The 4598-nt window shown below is 34.8% G+C and overlaps 1 long non-coding RNA gene across 1 annotated transcript; it reads left to right on the top strand.

Annotated features, from left to right (window-relative positions):
• Positions 1–355: 355 nt before the first annotated feature.
• Positions 356–4318, top strand: LOC114067464. Its single transcript, XR_003573402.1, has 3 exons — positions 356–454; positions 3489–3573; positions 4211–4318. It is a non-coding gene; the product is annotated as an uncharacterized LOC114067464 (long non-coding RNA).
• Positions 4319–4598: the final 280 nt, after the last annotated feature.

The following is a 4598-nucleotide window of genomic DNA, read 5'->3' as shown; positions in this document are numbered from 1 at the left end:
GCCAGCCAAGGCAATGCATACAAATCAGACATAATATGATGTTCTGCAGTAATGCCTACTGGCAGTAAAGTCCCACAAGTTTCAGACAGCTACGGAACATGAACAATTTAATTCTGAATGTTTGTTCACTGGAGTCCATCAGCTTGAAGGGGTATCTGTGTCATGCTCCTTGTCCTGTCATACTCACACAACAGGCACAGAAAAAATGCTGTTTGGTGGTCTGGTAATATATTTTTTGATAGACTGAGATTCCTAATAACATAAATCACTACCCTTTTGCAGTTATTTTTTTCATTCTCGTGAGAAAAAAATAATTGACAATGACGATTTAACTCTTGTTTGTCTTTTACAGGCTTTAGTGACCCAATCAGCTGAGGATTGTGGTGAATGAGGCCATCTAAGGGCTGAACTTCACTTATGTAAGGTCTTGGAAGATGTGGCATCATATTCTCAGGTAGATTTTTAAAAAACTCTGTAGATGTCTCTGTCATCTCAAAGAGATCCATAATAATTGGGATGAATTTATTGTGTTAAACCTGATAGATTCAATTCTCACTTTTCAGTTGGTGGAAATGTTTTGTTTGTTTGTTTGTTTGTTTGTTTTATATATTAAACATAATTTAGCTTTAGGCCCATGAAACTGAGCTCAGGAAATCCAGGATTCTAATTATCCTTGCTGCAAATCTCATAAAAAATACTTGATTCAGTCTAGAGCTTGCACTGCTACTGACCAATTGATTATTTACAAAGACCGATGTTGTATGTTACCTTTTTTAGACTATTTCAATTTAGATGTAGATTGGAGAAAATAAAAGTACCTTTACAGTCTGTTCTGTACATCTTAAAGGAGAGAAACTAATTTTCTCCCTGAGCTTTGTTTTCATGATGCTGTTTTTCTTGTAATTGCACAGTGTTATTTTTGTCAAATGGTCTTTGTCTCCTTTCAAAGGCATACCTTAGCAAAACCTCTTTCACAGGGGCCAGAAACAATGCCATAAATTTCCTCATGTTTATTAATACGCTACTGTCTACTTCAATTGTTGCTTATGGAATGTACTATAAATTGGTTTTACCATATTCTTGACTTGATACTGGGGATGACAAAAAAATCAGTTAGAGGTAGGTATGAATTTTATAACTTTAAAGTTAATTATAAAGTATTTTGAGGTAAAAGCCTAAATGAGTTTGAGATGCAGTCTCCCAAAGATGGCAACAGTTGGTGAATTTTTGGGGTTATATTTTATTTTTAGTAATTTGGTCTATGAAGCACTGTACACTGGAGAAAAAAAGCACAGGTAACATGAAATGATGAAATGCAGTAATGTTTCATATATCAGTTTGGTTGAATTCTTGCTCCAAACTCTCATTTACAGAACGAGAAATATCTAGATGCCTATTGTCTTCTGATGAACTTATACAGAAAAGACAAAAGCTGTGGAGAGTTAAAGGTGGTTGCAGTTTTATTTCAGGGAAAATAAAAACCTGTTTTACTTTTTAGAAAGATAATTGATAGTTTCTCTATAATAAGACATTGTTCTGCTCAAATTCCATTTTAAGCACACTTGATTTCTATGGATAATGTACTTTTATGCTGCCCAGTGTCGTTGTGTGGCTGAATACTAAAATAGGTTCTTTTACATGTAGCTGCGCTTTGGTAATTGCATGATATATCTTATGTAAATATTTAAAGATTTGAGGTGTATTTTGGCCATAAATTTCTAATGAAGTCTTCAGATATGAAGTTGGAAGTGTCTGGATCCTAATATTTTTGCTCAAATTTTCTTTCCTGGTTGTTCTTTGGGACAAAGAGCAAAATGCACTTTTCAGTCATGCATCTTCTCATAGCAAACTCTGGGTTTCTGAGTAGCGAAAAGGAATTAAGAAATTTAGATTATATTACAGTGACTCTGCCAAATATATGAAAAGAACTTCTCTTATTGTCAATGCGATCACCACTTGTTATCTTGACTGGGCCTGCTGGAAATGCGCCAAAGGAACTTGGGATGTGACTATCACTTCTGCTTTGCAAAATGATTTTTGGATTATATATTCCCATGCACTTTGCCTTTAATTTTTTTTTTTTTTGACACCTGGATTGTCATTAAATTGCATATTGTTTCAGAGCACTTAGGTGGACAGTATGAGAATGTCATGAGAGGGATAATAGAGACCAAGCAATCTAGAATGATTTTATTAATTTTTTTTTTTGAAATTTGATACATCAGCACTGAGTAGAATATCTTCTGAGAATGCCTGTGTGTGGACAAAGATGAATCTTGGCATGCTTGGCATTTTAGTTTTTATTGATAATAAGTTTGTACTCTCACTTCATTTAGTATGAAATAAAATTTTAAACTACAGGATTATAAAATTAGAAACAATTAAAAATCTGTATCAACTTTTCATATGGGTTGGATAAGCCTATATGTTTTTGACAAGTTTATATTGATATAAATATCAATATACGTGCATACAAGTAGAGAAGTGGAAATCAGCATATTAATGAACACTTAATAGAGAAGTGCAATGGTTCGGACCTGGCTTCCTGCCAAATGCCCAAACTCACAGTAACAACCCCTTCCCCCTTCCTTCTTCCCTTAGGGCAAAGGAAAAAAAACTATAAAAATTGAAGAACCCAAAATCTAACTAGTTATATAAAAATATATATTTTATGTATATTACAGTTATATGCAATTAAAGTACTATGTACACAACGAAAGGAATCCAAACACCCCCCGAAGGGAAAGGGGAAAAAGGGGACAAAAAGGGACACAGAACAGATATACACAATCAAACTCAAGAACTAGCAAAATAACTAGCAAAACAAATCTCACCACATCCCTCAGAAAAGCAAGATTGCCAGACACAGCCAGCACTCTCCAAACCCCTGAGTGGCAGACCAGCAGTCACTGCAGGCCTCAGCCGCTACATAAGTGAGACCAACGCAAGGACCCACTGCTCCTGAAGCTTACCAGAAGAGAAGACAGTGAAGTCCTCTCCTTCCTTCTAATTTATACCCTGGTTTACATAAAAATCATATGGAATACTGGGAACATGGCCACTTCCTTGGTTACAAACAGGTCACCAAGGAAGGCCTAGATTAAAACTATCACAAGAGGTATTAGAATAACAAAAATCTATGAATTCACCTCATTCAAAATTATTTTAAGGGCTCAAAGGTTTATTTTAGCTATATAAATTTCTGCTGTGATGAGAAAAATAAGCTCTAGATTTGTGAACTTTGAGGAGCTAAATGGATAAACCAAACATTAAGTAGCTGTCAGCTTTGTTCCTCACAGCCCATTCCTTCCCTTCCTTTTCATTCTGAGTTTTTGCAGCGGAACATGCTGATCGAAAATGTGCATAGCAGGCAACAATCAAGGTCATCATGGTATCACACAGCCCAGAAAAACAAGAGTGATAAACAAGGGGGAAAAAAAAAGTCTTTTGCTTGGTTGTGGGACAACAATCCATAATTTATTTTGCAGATGTTTGTAATTTAAGCAGCAGGCAGAACAACCGCACAGTTGTAGATGCTCAGGGGAAAGGATACCCAGAGCCTCGTAAATCATGGTAAGGATTAAAAGCAATGAACATTCATCTTCTTAACCACATAAAGCGGTATTGCAAAGCCAAGGATTACAACTTACTGTGCATGTAATCTTCATTCAGGGATAAAGGGTGTCAACTTTTTTAAAAGCTTCTCTCAATTAACAGTAGCACTTACCTTTTGGAAGGGAAAAAGAAGTTTTAAAACTGATCTTAAAAGAATTTCTGGTATTCAGGAAATACTTAACATTTCCCATAAAAGAAGAGAAAAAAAAGATGAGTTCTTGCTGAGCCTATTTTTTCTAAGACCTGATCTATTTTTTTAATGTTAATATTTATAAATATGTTTTTAAAGTTTGCTTAATAGGCACAACATAAAAAACCCAACTTACCTTTTCCATTGTAAAATGGGGTGTCCTGAACAAGCTTTTGCCTTTGATTCAATTCACCTACTTTTTCAAGTATAAATATTTGACTCAAATACTCACTGTGATTAAAGAATAACCTCAAAATGAAAAAAACATAGCATGTATTCAGGCTGCTAAATAAGTACTGTAAAGCCTGCATTTATCTGTTTACTTTGGAGATGTTGCTAGTATATCTGTAAATTAGTTTTAACTTATCCACCACTGTGTTAAAAATATTTTACTTCCATACTCAGAAAGCAAGTGTAGAGCGACTGAAAACATTTGAAAGAGAAAGGAATGTATATGATGTCATGAGGAGGTCCTTTCATAGCATAGCAGACCAAGAAAATTGGGGAAGCAAGACTTACCATTTAAAAAAACCAAACACTTGATATGCAACTTGAAATTATATACATTTCAGTTGGGCAAAGAAATGTAGGAAAATATTGTTCAGTAGAGTCCTGTACTGCATCTGTGACTATGGTGGTGGTCAACTTTCAATATGTACTAGGATGAAAGCAAAGCCTTAAAACTTCTAGAACTCAAATCCATTCCACAAATCAAATTAATCTGTGGCCTAGTTTTATACTTTTTAATGGTATCTTGATACAGTTCAATACTTTGAATATGTGGCTTCAGCAC

The sequence above is a fragment of the Empidonax traillii genome, unplaced genomic scaffold (genome assembly GCF_003031625.1).
Source record: "Empidonax traillii isolate 1590-97213 ecotype Southwest subspecies unplaced genomic scaffold, ASM303162v1 scaffold921:size271896, whole genome shotgun sequence".
NCBI lineage: Eukaryota > Metazoa > Chordata > Aves > Passeriformes > Tyrannidae > Empidonax > Empidonax traillii.
Note: the sequence above shows the minus strand (reverse complement) of the source record. Positions and strands in the feature narration are given on the sequence as shown.